The following is a 15,000-nucleotide window of genomic DNA, read 5'->3' as shown; positions in this document are numbered from 1 at the left end:
TGCTGCAGGTGGGAGGTGTGGTCCAGTTTGATGAGGGACGACTACTGGGACTGGCTGAGAAGGCAGAGTTGTGAGTTATCCTCTATCCTCTCTGTCGTCTCTCTCTCTGTCTCTGTCTCTCTCTCTCTCTCTGTCTCTCTCTCTGTCTCTCTGTCTCTCTCTCTCTCTCTCTCTGTCTCTCTGTCTCTCTGTCTCTGTCTCTGTCTCTATGAATATACTTGTATATTATATATACTATATTCAACCACTATTAACTCCTTCCCCTCTCTCTCCCTTCCCCTCTCTCCCCCTTCCCCTCTCTCTCCCTTCCCCTCTCTCTCAGCTACCAGATCTGTGAGTTTCTGTATGAGCAGAAGCATCTGTATGATAAGATTCTGGACTGCTACCTCAGAGACCCTCTGAGAAAGGTAGTGTGCAGCGTACCACCCAGTAGACAGTAGGTTCTGACCCTTGTATGGATGAAGTTCACATTGGTCTTATTGACATGTCAACAGGAAGAGATCTTTAACTACATCCACAACCTGCTGTCCATGCCTGGCTACAGCTCAGAGGAGAAACACTGTGTCTGGGACAAGGCCCTGCTACACATTGCAGAGCTGGTGACCCTTGACCCTGCCAAGTCAGCTGACCTGGTGGCCATGCATTTCCCTGAGGAAGTACGACCCATCATCACCAGACTACAGGTCAGCCGACACGGCCCTCTAGTTTGTTCTTCACTGGTTGCCCTTTTCTTGTGTCAACAGGTCACACATCTTGCTGCTGTGATGTCACACTGTGATATTTCACCCAGTAGATATGGGAGTTGGATTTGTTTTCAAATTCTTTGTGGATCTGTGTAATCTGAGTGAAATGTGTGTCTCTAGTATGGTCATAGATTTGGCAGGAGGTTAGGAAGTGCAGCTCAATTTCCACCTCATGTTTGGCAGTGTTGCACCTGCAGTGGTTCGTCCTTTAAAAGTTCCAGCGTACTGTGGCTTGCATGATGTTACTATTAATGCTAGTTAGTGATAGTTTGACCACCGGAGGCCATGTTTGAGAAGCATTTGATAGCCTTCGATAGTGGCTGTACTCGAGAAATGAACATCTTTTTTTGTAAGAACATAGTATATGGGACTGATTTTAAAGAAATGTTGCTTAATTAATTAGATTAATATTATGGTGTTTCTATTCCAAGGAAAACAACTAAAAACCCTCAGGGTTTATGTTAGGATGGAACGTGAAATATGACGCTGTACAACGTGATGGTGGTGAGTACAGTACTGGGCTATTTAACTAGAGAATCCCTGTGTCGTGTGGACCGGGGTTCAGTTCCTCGACGGGGAGGAAGGAGAAGGATGTCCTTGTAAGTTAGACTTTGACCTGCCTTATAAAGGTTACACTAAGAGCATAACATTTCTAAACTCTAACTGTATAGTTGTAGTCTAACTAATACTCAAATGGAAATTCAGTCAAAATATAGATCTGATAGATTTATCAGGACCAGTCCCCATGTTTGTCTCAGAGCAGCTCTGGGGGCGGCAGGGTAGCCTAGTGGTTAGAGTGTAGAGGCGGCAGGGTAGCCTAGTGGTTAGAGTGTGGAGGCGGCAGGGTAGCCTAGTGGTTAGAGTGTAGAGGCGGCAGGGTAGCCTAGTGGTTAGAGTGTGGAGGCGGCAGGGTAGCCTAGTGGTTAGAGTGTGGAGGCGGCAGGGTAGCCTAGTGGTTAGAGTGTGGAGGCGGCAGGGTAGCCTAGTGGTTAGAGTGTGGAGGCGGCAGGGTAGCCTAGTGGTTAGAGTGTGGAGGCGGCAGGGTAGCCTAGTGGTTAGAGTGTGGAAGCGGCAGGGTAGCCTAGTGGTTAGAGTGTGGAGGCGGCAGGGTAGCCTAGTGGTTAGAGTGTAGAGGCGGCAGGGTAGCCTAGTGGTTAAGAGTGTGGAGGCGGCAGGGTAGCCTAGTGGTTAGAGTGTAGAGGCGGCAGGGTAGCCTAGTGGTTAGAGTGTAGAGGCGGCAGGGTAGCCTAGTGGTTAGAGTGTAGAGGCGGCAGGGTAGCCTAGTGGTTAGAGTGTAGAGGCGGCAGGGTAGCCTAGTGGTTAGAGTGTAGAGGCGGCAGGGTAGCCTAGTGGTTAGAGTGTAGAGGCGGCAGGGTAGCCTAGTGGTTAGAGTGTGGAGGCGGCAGGGTAGGCTAGTGGTTAGAGTGTAGAGGCGGCAGGGTAGCCTAGTGGTTAGAGTGTGGAGGCGGCAGGGTAGCCTAGTGGTTAGAGTGTGGAGGCGGCAGGGTAGCCTAGTGGTTAGAGTGTAGAGGCGGCAGGGTAGCCTAGTGGTTAGAGTGTAGAGGCGGCAGGGTAGCCTAGTGGTTAGAGTGTAGAGGCGGCAGGGTAGCCTAGTGGTTAGAGTGTAGAGGCGGCAGGGTAGCCTAGTGGTTAGAGTGTAGAGGCGGCAGGGTAGCCTAGTGGTTAGAGTGTAGAGGCGGCAGGGTAGCCTAGTGGTTAGAGTGTAGAGGCGGCAGGGTAGCCTAGTGGTTAGAGTGTAGAGGCGGCAGGGTAGCCTAGTGGTTAGAGTGTAGAGGCGGCAGGGTAGCCTAGTGGTTAGAGCGTTGGACTAGTAACCGGAAGGCAGTTAACCCACTGTTCCTAGGCCGTCATTGTAAATAATAATTTGTTCTTAACTGACTTGCCTAGTTAAATAAAGGTAAAATAAACAGCTGAAATGGTTGTAGTTGCTTCAAATCCTATTGTTTCTAACCTCAATGTGCTCTTTAAATAAATAAGACCGACACGACACATTACTCAACACTAGTGAGACTCATGTGGCCTAAAATACGACGTGACTTTCCGCCAATAATTGCATGTAGAGGATTGGAGGATATTTCTGTAATTCAGTGATATTTATTCCCATAGTGATTCGTTATGGATCCGTAACTAAATAAACATTGGCATTTTGAAACAGTATTTTTATCATTTTATTAATGAAAGCATAAAGATGCCATTATTAGTTCTGTTTTAGTTTGAAGGTGCAGACTGGCGCTAAGAACAGAACAGCGGGAACCTTTCCCTCGTCAGCACCATTATTAGTGCAATGCCCTTCGTGTTGCCAGTGTAGCGGGGAGGTCCTCCCCCCTTCCCCATGGGCCTGGTCAGTCTTCTGTGCGCGGCTCTGCAGCCCATCCCCATGGGCCTGGTCAGTCTTCTGTGCGCGGCTCTGCAGCCCATCCCCATGGGCCTGGTCAGTCTTCTGTGCGCGGCTCTGCAGCCCATCCCCATGGGCCTGGTCAGTCTTCTGTGCGCGGCTCTGCAGCCCATCCCCATGGGCCTGGTCAGTCTTCTGTGCGCGGCTCTGCAGCCCATCCCGTGCCCCCTGCCCTCTTGCCTTGAACCTCGTGAGCTTTCAGTAGATACAGCTGGAGAACTGCAAGGTAATCTCATTGTGAGCCACTCGGGAGCCATGACTAATATGACCAATATATATTGTCCTGCTAATAACAGGGTTCATAATATATCTGAGAGAATATCCAACGGGCTTTTATATCATTCTAAATTAATAATAATAATAATAATCATCGCTTTGTACAAAAAACAATATTTTGGAGATTATTTCATTTTCAAATAACGTAAAATGAGCGAGGGGAAAAAGTCAAGGCCGCCACGGGTATTGAACCAGCATCTGTAGCAACACAGTTTACACTGCTATGCAGTGTCTCAGACCGCCGTGCCACTCAGGCACTGTACAACGTGACTGGTCTGGAGTGGCTCCTACACTACTACTGTCTGAGCTAAATCATCCTAACAAAATAAAAGAATAAAAACCTTAGTGGAACAACTAAGGTTTTAGTGAGTCATACTGAGGTCGTACACAATTATCAGTTTCTATATAGGTTGATGTCGCCCATTAATTGTCAGTTAGAGACACAGTAGGACCCAGAAGCATAATCGGTGCTATAACGCCCCTTGTGGTGGTCTGGAGAAATGAAGTGGTGACGCAGGGTACTGTACTAAACCACACATTACCTCTAAGTCCCTCAGCATAATCACACAACTTTTAGTGGAGCAAAACACTGTAGCCTTTCTTCTCTTGAGAGCCAGGTCTGCCTACGGCGGCCTTTCTCAGTAGCAAGGCTATGCTCACTGAGTCTGTACATAGTCAAAGATTTAAGTTTGGGTCAGTCTTTTTGTTTTCTCATGATTTGGTTGGGTCTCTCTCTCTCTTCCTCTCTGTCTCTGTCTCTCCATATCTCTGTCTCTGTCTCTCCATATCTCTCTCTGTCTCTGTCTCTCCATATCTCTCTCTGTCTCTGTCTCTCCATATCTCTCTCTGTCTCTGTCTCTCCATATCTCTCTCTGTCTCTCTCTCTCCATATCTCTCTCTCTTTGTCTCTCTCTCTCTTTGTCTCTCTCTCTCTTTGTCTCTCTCTCTCTTTGTCTCTCTCTCTCTTTGTCTCTCTCTCTCTTTCGGTCTCTTTGTCTTTCTCTCTTTCGGTCTCTGTCAGTCTGTGTCTCGCTCTCTCTTTGTCTCTCGCTCTCTCTTGGTCTCTCGCTCTCTCTTTGTCTCTCTCTCTCTTTGTCTCTCTCTCTCTCTTTGTCTCTCTCTCTCTTTCGGTCTCTTTGTCTTTCTCTCTCTCTTTCGGTCTCTTTGTCTTTCTCTCTTTCGGTCTCTGTCAGTCTGTCTCGCTCTCTCTTTGTCTCTCTCTCTCTCTTTGTCTCTCTCTCTCTCTTTGTCTCTCTCTCTCTCTTTGTCTCTCTCTCTCTTTCGGTCTCTTTGTCTTTCTCTCTCTCTTTCGGTCTCTTTGTCTTTCTCTCTCTCTTTCGGTCTCTGTCTTTCTCTCTCTCTTTCGGTCTCTGTCTTTCTCTCTCTCTTTCGGTCTCTTTGTCTTTCTCTCTCTCTTTCAGTCTCTTTGTTTTTCTCTCTTTCAGTCTCTTTGTCTTTCTCTCTTTCGGTCTCTTTGTCTCTCTCTCTCTCTCTCTCTCTCTCTCTCTCTCTCTCTCTCTCTCTCTCTATATGGGAGAGAGAGAGAGTCCCGCCACTGTCTGAATCAGCCATGTAATTGCCTGGCTGTTATCGCCGTAGGAACGGGAGATAAGTGCTAATTGAAAATCTGGATTAGCAATGAGTCGCTTACTTTCTGAGAGAACACTGCTGTGTGCGTCTGTGTGCGTGTTCATTTCATGTCTCTGATTCTGTTGTGTAGAGAGTGAAGGGCGTTTCCAGGAAAATCTGACAATGGAAGAAAAGAAACACCTTTGTGAGGTGTTGTTATCGACCATGTAGGTGTTGTTATGGACCATGTAGGTGTTGTTATGGACCATGTAGGTGTTGTTATGGACCATGTAGGTGTTGTTATGGACCATGTCGGTGTTGTTATGGACCATGTCGGTGTTGTTATGGACCATGTAGGTGTTGTTATGGACCATGTAGGTGTTGTTATGGACCATGTCGGTGTTGTTATGGACCATGTCGGTGTTGTTATGGACCATGTCGGTGTTGTTATGGACCATGTCGGTGTTGTTATGGACCATGTCGGTGTTGTTATGGACCATGTCGGTGTTGTTATGGACCATGTCGGTGTTGTTATGGACCATGTCGGTGTTGTTATGTTATGGACCATGTCGGTGTTGTTATGGACCATGTCGGTGTTGTTATGGACCATGTCGGTGTTGTTATGGACCATGTCGGTGTTGTTATGGACCATGTCGGTGTTTTTATGGACCATGTAGGTGTTGTTATGGACCATGTAGGTGTTGTTATGGACCATGTAGGTGTTGTTATGGACCATGTCGGTGTTGTTATGGACCATGTCGGTGTTGTTATGGACCATGTCGGTGTTTTTATGGACCATGTCGGTGTTTTTATGGACCATGTCGGTGTTTTTATGGACCATGTCGGTATTTTTATGGACCATGTCGGTGTTGTTATGGACCATGTCGGTGTTGTTATGGACCATGTCGGTGTTGTTATGGACCATGTCGGTGTTGTTATGGACCATGTCGGTGTTGTTATGGACCATGTCGGTGTTGTTATGGACCATGTCGGTGTTGTTATGGACCATGTCGGTGTTGTTATGGACCATGTCGGTGTTGTTATGGACCATGTCGGTGTTGTTATGGACCATGTCGGTGTTGTTATGGACCATGTCGGTGTTGTTATGGACCATGTAGGTGTTGTTATGGACCATGTAGGTGTTGTTATGGACCATGTAGGTGTTGTTATGGACCATGTCGGTGTTGTTATGGACCATGTCGGTGTTGTTATGGACCATGTCGGTGTTGTTATGGACCATGACGGTGTTGTTATGGACCATGTCGGTGTTGTTATGGACCATGTCGGTGTTATGGACCATGTAGGTGTTGTTATGGACCATGTAGGCCTCCACACTGCACACACAGGTGTAGGTGTATCTAATGGGTTGCTGTAGAAGGTGTTGTTATGGACCATGTAGGTGTTGTTATGGACCATGTAGGTGTTGTTATGGACCATGTAGGTGTTGTTATGGACCATGTCGGTGTTGTTATGGACCATGTCGGTGTTGTTATGGACCATGTCGGTGTTGTTATGGACCATGTCGGTGTTGTTATGGACCATGTCGGTGTTGTTATGGACCATGTAGGTGTTGTTATGGACCATGTAGGTGTTGTTATTGACCATGTAGGCCTCCACACTGCACACACAGGTGTAGGTGTATCTAATGGGTTGCTGTAGAAGGTGTTGTTATGGACCGTGTAGGTGTTGTTATGGACCATGTAGGTGTTGTTATGGACCATGTAGGTGTTGTTATGGACCATGTAGGTGTTGTTATGGACCATGTAGGTGTATCTAATGGGTTGCTGTAGAAGGTGTTGTTATTGACCATGTAGGGCTGCCAACATTTCACCTCATAAGAATCACAATCATCTCTGGCATTTAGCATTTTATCCACAGTGACTTACAGGCATGAACTCTGTCTCTCACTCTCTCTCTCTCGCTCTGTCTCTCGCTCTGTCTCTCGCTCTGTCTCTCGCTCTGTCTCTCGCTCTGTCTCTCGCTCTGTCTCTCGCTCTGTCTCTCGCTCTGTCTCTCGCTCTGTCTCTCGCTCTGTCTCTCGCTCTGTCTCTCGCTCTGTCTCTCACTCTGTTTCTCTCTCTGTCTCTTTGTCTCTCTCTGTCTCTCTCTGTCTCCCTCAATTAAATTAAATTACAATGGCTTTATTGGCATGGGCAACATACACTACCATTCAACAGTTTGGTGTCACTTAGAAATGTCCTTGTTTTTGAAAGAAAAGCAAATTTTTTTGTCGATTAAAATAACATGAAATTGATCAGAAGTGTAGACATTGTTAATGTTGTAAATGACGATTGTAACTGGAAACGGCAGATTTTAAATGGAATATCTACATATCAGCAATCAGAATCTCCAATCAGAATATCCATTATCACTCAGCAACCATCACTCCTGTGTTCCAATGGCACGTTGTGTTATAGCTAATTCAAGTTTATCATTTTAAAATACTAATTGATCATTAGAAAACACTTGTGCAATGATGTTAGCACAGCTGAAAACAGTTGTGCTATTTTAAAGAAGGAATAAAACTGGCCTTTAGACTAGTTGAGTATCTGGAGCATCAGCATTTGTGGGTTCGATTACAGGCTCAAAATGGTCAAGAACTTTCTTCTGAAAGTTGTCAGTCTATTCTTGTTCTGAGAAATAAAGGCTATACCATGTGGGAAATTGGCAAGGAACTGAAGATCTCGTACAACGCTGTGTACTTCTTCCTTCACAGAACAGCGCAAACGGTCTCTAACCAGAATAGAAAGAGGAGTGGGAGGCCCTGGTGCACAACTGAGCAAGAGGACAAGTACATTCGTGTCTAGTTGTAGAAACAGACGCCTCACAAGTCCTCAACTGGCAGCTTCATTAAACAATACAAAACACCAGTCTCAACGTCAACGGTGAAGAGGCGACTCTGTTCTTCTCTGCTGTTAATGATAATGCAGAGGATTTTCCCAAGGTTGCTGTTGATGCATATCCCACGGTAGTTATTGGGGTCAAATTTGTCTCCACTTCTGTGGATCAGGGTGATCAGTCCTTGGTTCCAAATATTGGGGAAGATGCCAGAGCTAAGGATGATGTTAAAGAGTATAAGTATACCCAATTGTAATTTTGGGTCTGTATATTTTATAATTTCATTGAGGATACCATCAACCTCACAGGCCTTTTTGGGTTGGAGGGTTTGTATTTTGTCCTGTAGATCATTAAATGTAATTGGAGAATCCAGTGGGTTCCTGTAGTCTTTAATAGTTGATTCTAAGATTTGTATTTGATCATGTATATGTTTTTGCTGTTTGTTCTTTGTCATGGAGCCAAAAAGACCAGAGAAGTGGTTTATCCATCTCCGTTTTGGATAGATAACTCTTTGTGTTGTTTGTTTTGAGTTTCCCCAGAAGTGGTTAGATTCTATGGATCCTTCAATTACATTGAGCTGATTTCTGACATGCTGTTCCTTCTTTTTCCGTAGTGTATTTCTGTATTGTTTTAGTGATTCACCATAGTGAAGGCGTAGGCTCAGGTTTTCTGGGTCTCTATGTTTTTGGTTGGACAGGTTTCTCAATTTCTTCCTTAGGTTTTTTGCATTCTTCATCAAAACATTTGTCATTGTTGTTAATTTTCTTCGGTTGTCTGCTTGACATTGATAGATTTGATGGGGAAGCTGAGAGGTCAAATATACTGTTAAGATTTTCTACTGCCATGTTTACACCTTCCCTATTACAGTGGAACGTTTTACCCAGGAAATTGTCTAGGAGGGATTGAATTTGTTGTTGCCTAATTGTTTTTTGGTAGGTTTCCAAACTGCATTCCTTCCATCTATAGCATTTCTTAATGTTACTCATTTCCTTTGACTTTGATGCCTCATGATTGAGTATTGCTCTGTTCAAGTGGTCTGATAGAGTTGTCAGTGGGCTGACTGAACGCTCTGAGAGACTCTGGGTCGAGGTCAGTGGGCTGACTGTGAACGCTCTGAGAGACTCTGGGTTGAGGTCAGTGGGCTGACTGTGAACGCTCTGAGAGACTCTGGGTCGAGGTCAGTGGGCTGACTGTGAACGGTCTGAGAGACTCTGGGTTGAGGTCAGTGGGCTGACTGTGAACGCTCTGAGAGACTCTGGGTCGAGGTCAGTGGGCTGACTGTGAACGCTCTGAGAGACTCTGGGTTGAGGTCAGTGGGCTGACTGTGAACGCTCTGAGAGACTCTGGGTCGAGGTCAGTGGGCTGACTGTGAACGTTCTGAGAGACTCTGGGTCGAGGTCAGTGGGCTGACTGTGAACGTTCTGAGAGACTCTGGGTCGAGGTCAGTGGGCTGACTGTGAACGCTCTGAGAGACTCTGGGTTGAGGTCAGTGGGCTGACTGTACGCTCTGAGAGACTCTGGGTTGAGGTCAGTGGGCTGACTGAACGCTCTGAGAGACTCTGGGTTGAGGTCAGTGGGCTGACTGTGAACGCTCTGAGAGACTCTGGGTCGAGGTCAGAGATAAAGTAGTCTACAGTACTACTGCCAAGCTGTAGATGTTCCTGCCGTAGAGTCTCCTTGAAGCCTCCCCTTGACTCTGAACAGACAAAGCTGCAGGAGTTGTGACCCGTGTTCTCTGGTTGTTTTGTCTTAGTTGTGCATCTCCACTCTGTCAATTTCAATTCAAAGCTTTATTGACATGTTAACATTGCTGAAAGCAAGTAAAATAGATCATAAACAAAAGTGAAATAAACAATCAGAAATTAACACGCTCTCTCTCTCTAGGATGATCACCTAGTGTTCCAGTTCCTGAGGTGTCTTTTGGACCAGAGGTAAGATCCTTGGTTACTGTGTTGGAGCACGGAAGAATGGAACAGAGATTTCTCTGTGGTGTGGGTGGGTAGATGGATTCGGGTGGGCGGAAGACATCAATATCCTAGTTGTTGTGCTCTCTGGTCTGTTTAATAAACACAACATTATTATATTATTAGAGACACACAACCGTCTGTTTCCCAGTGCTACCTCCAGGGAAGGCCCTCATCCCCAGGCTCTCCTAAGACTGAGCCCCGACCTGCATGAGCTCCACATCGGCCTGCTGTGCCGCTTCACTCCCCGGCAGCTCACTGACTTCCTCAAGGCCTCTCAGGACTACAGACTAGAGGAGGCCGTCCAGGTAACATAGCAGTGTGTCTGTACCTCTCAGGACTACAGACTAGAGGAGGCCGTCCAGGTAACACCCCTACACTATAGTATAGCAGTGTGTCTGTACCTCTCAGGACTACAGACTAGAGGAGGCCGTCCAGGTAACACCCCTACACTATAGTATAGCAGTGTGTCTGTACCTCTCAGGACTACAGACTAGAGGAGGCCGTCCAGGTAACATCCCTACACTATAGTATAGCAGTGTGTCTGTACCTCTCAGGACTACAGACTAGAGGAGGCCGTCCAGGTAACATCCCAACACTATAGTATAGCAGTGTGTCTGTGTGTATGTACCTACCTGTGTGTGTATCTACTTTAGACTCTGTTGTCTCACTTTTAACCCTGATTGTCCTGGGGTCAAATCAATGCCATTTCAAACAGAGAATATTTAACCCCAGACAGACACTAGTGAGTAAACCCAGAGAATTACACTCCCCCTGACCCAAACATACAGGGGGTGTCTCTCAATGCCTTGTGTTGCTCTCCTTTCCCTCTCTCTCTTCCTTTCTCCATCTCTCCTTTCCCTCTCTTCCTCTCTCTCCCTCCCTCTCTCCCTCTCTCTCTTTTCCCCCTCTTCCTCTCTCCCTCTATCTCTCCTTTTCCTCTCTTCCTCTCTCCCTCTCTCTCCTTTTCCTCTCTCCCTCCCTCTCTCCTTTCCCTCTCTCTCCCTCCATCTCTCCTTTCCCCCTCTCTCCCTCCATCTCTCCTCCATCTCTCCTCCCCCTCATCTCTCCCTCTTTCCCTCTCTCTCCCTCATCTCTCCTTTCCCTCTCTCTCCTCCCCCTCATCTCTCCTTTCCCTCTCTCTCTCCCCCTCTCTCCCTCCATCTCTCCTTTCCCTCGCTCTCCCTCATCTCTCCCTCCCTCTCCTTTCCCTCTCTCTCCCTCCATCTCTCCTTTCCCCCTCTCTCCCTCCATCTCGCCTTTCCCTCTCTCTCCCTCATCTCGCCTTTCCCTCTCTCTCCCTCCATCTCTCCTTTCCCTTTCTCTCTCCCCCTCTCTCCCTCCATCTCTCCTTTCCCTCTCTCTCTCCCCCTCTCTCCCTCCATCTCTCTTCCTCTCTCTCTCTCTCCCTCCCTCTATCTCTCCTTTCCCTCTCTCTCTCCCTCCATCTCTCCTTTCCCTCTCTCTCCCTCCATCTCTCCTTTCCCTCTCTCTTCCTCTCTCTCTCCCTCCCTCTCTCCCTCTCTCTCCTTTCCCTCTCTCTCTCCCCCTCTCTCCCTCCATCTCTCCTTTCCCTCTCTCTTCCTCTCTCTCTCCCTCCCTCTCTCCCTCTCTCTCCTTTCCCTCTCTCTCTCCCCCTCTCTCTCCCTCCATCTCTCCTTTCCCTCTCTCTCTCTCCTTTCCCTCCTCTCTCCTCTCTCTCTCTCTCTCCCCTCTCTCCTCTCTCTCCTTTCCCTCTCTCTCTCCCTCCATCTCTCATTTCCCTCTCTCTTCCTCTCTCTCTTCCTCTCTCTCTTCCTCTCTCTCTCCCTCTATCTCTCCTTTCCCTCTCTCTCTCCCCCTCTCTCCCTCCATCTCTCCTTTCCCTCTCTCTCCCTCCATCTCTCCTTTCCCCCTCTCTCCCTCCATCTCTCCTTTCCCCCTCTCTCCCCTCTCTCTCCCTCCATCTCTCCTTTCCATCTCTCTCCCTCCATCTCTCCTTTCCCTCTCTCTCCCTCCATCTCTCCTTTTCCTCTCGCTCTCGCCCCCTCTCTCACTCTCCCTTCCTATCTTTCTCCCTCTCTCTTCCTATCTCTCTCCCCCTCTCTCTCTCTTCCTCCCTCCCTCTCTCCCCCTCCCTCCCCCTTCCTCCCCCCCACTAGATAACAGAACAGTACCAGGTCCATGAAGCTACATCCTATCTGTTGGAAAAGAAAGGTGATTCTCATGGAGCCTTCCAGGTCCTGTTGAAGGTACAACATTTCTTCAGAACATCATTTTAATCTAAACCTAATTTACTTTCTGAGGTTATAACAAGGGAAATGTATTTATTACTTTGAAATCAAGGAATGTGACATTAATTGATATTGCAGGAACCCTTAGAGACGGGCTTTAAGCACTTATGTTTGTACCTCTCTCTCTATCAGACGCTGAAGGACAAACTCAGCGCTGTCACCTCAGAGAAAAGGAGTGAAGAGGAGGGGGAGACCGAGAGGGAGGAAGAGAGTCCACTGCAGAGAGTGGAGGGGTCATTGGGTGACATCATCGCTCTGTGTCACAGGAGCTCCCAGAGTCTCAACCAAGAACAGAGAGGGGTATGTGTGTCTGTCTTTCTGTGTGTCTGTCTTTCTGTGTGTCTGTCTTTCTGTGTGTCTGTCTTTCTGTGTGTCTGTCTTTCTGTGTGTCTGTCTTTCTGTTTGTCTGTGGAGTGTGTGTGTGTGTGTCTGGGTATAATATAAACTCCTCTCCATCAGGTGCTGTGGTTCCCTCTGCTAGAAGCTATGATGTCACCACAGAAGCTGCTCAAGGGACCCGACACATGCACTACATCAGAGGGTGAACACACACACGAACACACACACGAACACACACACACGCACTACATCAGAGGGTGAACGCACACACACACACATACATACATACGTACACACACACATACATACATACATACATTGCCTTGCGAAAGTATTCGGCCCCCTTGAACTTTGCGACCTTTTGCCACATTTCAGGCTTCAAACATAAAGATATAAAACTGTATTTTTTTGTGAAGAATCAACAACAAGTGGGACACAGTCATGAAGTGGAACGATATTTATTGGATATTTCAAACTTTTTTAACAAATCAAAAACTGAAAAATTGGGCGTGCAAAATTATTCAGCCTCCTTAAGTTAATACTTTGTAGCGCCACCTTTTGCTGCGATTACAGATGTAAGTCGCTTGGGGTATGTATCTATCAGTTTTGCACATCGAGAGACTGACATTTTTTCCCATTCCTCCTTGCAAAACAGCTCGAGCTCAGTGAGGTTGGATGGAGAGCATTTGTGAACAGCAGTTTTCAGTTCTTTCCACAGATTCTCAATTGGATTCAGGTCTGGACTTTGACTTGGCCATTCTAACACCTGGATATGTTTATTTTTGAACCATTCCATTGTATATTTTGCTTTATGTTTTGGATCATTGTCTTGTTGGAAGACAAATCTCCGTCCCAGTCTCAGGTCTTTTGCAGACTCCATCAGGTTTTCTTCCAGAATGGTCCTGTATTTGGCTCCATCCATCTTCCCATCAATTTTAACCAACTTCCCTGTCCCTGCTGAAGAAAAGCAGGCCCAAACCATGATGCTGCCACCACCATGTTTGACAATGGGGATGGTGTGTTCAGGGTGGTGAGCTTGTGTTGCTTTTATGCCAAACATAACGTTTTGCATTGTTGCCAAAAAGTTCAATTTTGGTTTCATCTGACCAGAGCACCTTCTTCCACATGTTTGGTGTGTCTCCCAGGTGGCTTGTGGCAAACTTTAAACAACCATTTTTATGGATATCTTTAAGAAATGGCTTTCTTCTTGCCACTCTTCCATAAAGGCCAGATTTGTGCAATATACGACTGATTGTTATGGACAGAGTCTCCCTCCTCAGCTGTAGATCTCTGCAGTTCATCCAGAGTGATCATGGGCCTCTTGGCTGCATCTCTGATCAGTCTTCTCCTTGTATGAGCTGAAAGTTTAGAGGGACGGCCAGGTCTTGGTAGATTTGCAGTGGTCTGATACTCCTTCCATTTCAATATTATCGCTTGCACAGTGCTCCTTGGGATGTTTAAAGCTTGGGAAATCTTTTTGTATCCAAATCCGGCTTTAAACTTCTTCACAACAGTATCTCGGACCTGCCTGGTGTGTTCCTTGTTCTTCATGATGCTCTCTGCGCTTTTAACGGACCTCTGAGACTATCACAGTGCAAGTGCATTTATACGGAGACTTGATTACACACAGGTGGATTGTATTTATCATCATTAGTCATTTAGGTCAACATTGGATCATTCAGAGATCCTCACTGAACTTCTGGAGAGAGTTTGCTGCACTGAAAGTAAAGGGGCTGAATAATTTTGCACGCCCAATTTTTCAGTTTTTGATTTGTTAAAAAAGTTTGAAAAATCCAATAAATGTCGTTCCACTTCATGATTGTGTCCCACTTGTTGTTGATTCTTCACAAAAAAATACAGTTTTATATCTTTATGTTTGAAGCCTGAAATGTGGCAAAAGGTCGCAAGGTTCAAGGGGGCCGAATACTTTCGCAAGGCACTGTACACACACACACACACACACACACACACACACACACACACACACACACACACACACACACACACACACACACACACACACACACACACACACACACACACACACACACACACACACACACACATACATACTGAGGTGTGTGTGTTTCTCCCCCAGTATTGAAGGAGCTCACCATGAAGGTCCTGAACAGTATGAGTAGCTTCATCCCCCTGCCTGCTATCATCCAGCGCATTCTACAGGTAATGACTCTCTGCGTCTATATCTCTCTCTCTCTATATATATATATATATATATCTCTATCTATCTCTCCCTCTATATATATCTCTATATATATCTTTCTATATCTATCTCTCTCTATATCTATCTCTCTCTATATACATCTCTATATATATATATATATATATATATATATATATATATATATCTATATCTATCTCTCTCTATATATATATATATATCTCTCTATATATCTCTATATCTATCTCTCTATATACATCTCTATATATATCTCTATATCTATCTCTCTCTCTATATATATCTCTATATATCTCTCTCTCTATATATATATCTCTCTATATATCTCTCTCTATATATATATATATCTCCTATATCTATCTCTCTATATACATCTCTATATATA

At 46.0% G+C, this 15,000-nt stretch overlaps 1 pseudogene; it reads left to right on the top strand.

Annotated features, from left to right (window-relative positions):
• The window catches only part of LOC124020875, a 131,918-nt pseudogene that overhangs the window by 71,604 nt on the left and 45,314 nt on the right, over positions 1–15,000 (top strand).

Source organism: Oncorhynchus gorbuscha, unplaced genomic scaffold (assembly GCF_021184085.1).
Source record: "Oncorhynchus gorbuscha isolate QuinsamMale2020 ecotype Even-year unplaced genomic scaffold, OgorEven_v1.0 Un_scaffold_962, whole genome shotgun sequence".
NCBI classification, from domain to species: domain Eukaryota; kingdom Metazoa; phylum Chordata; class Actinopteri; order Salmoniformes; family Salmonidae; genus Oncorhynchus; species Oncorhynchus gorbuscha.
This window is presented reverse-complemented; position numbering and strand designations above follow the sequence as displayed.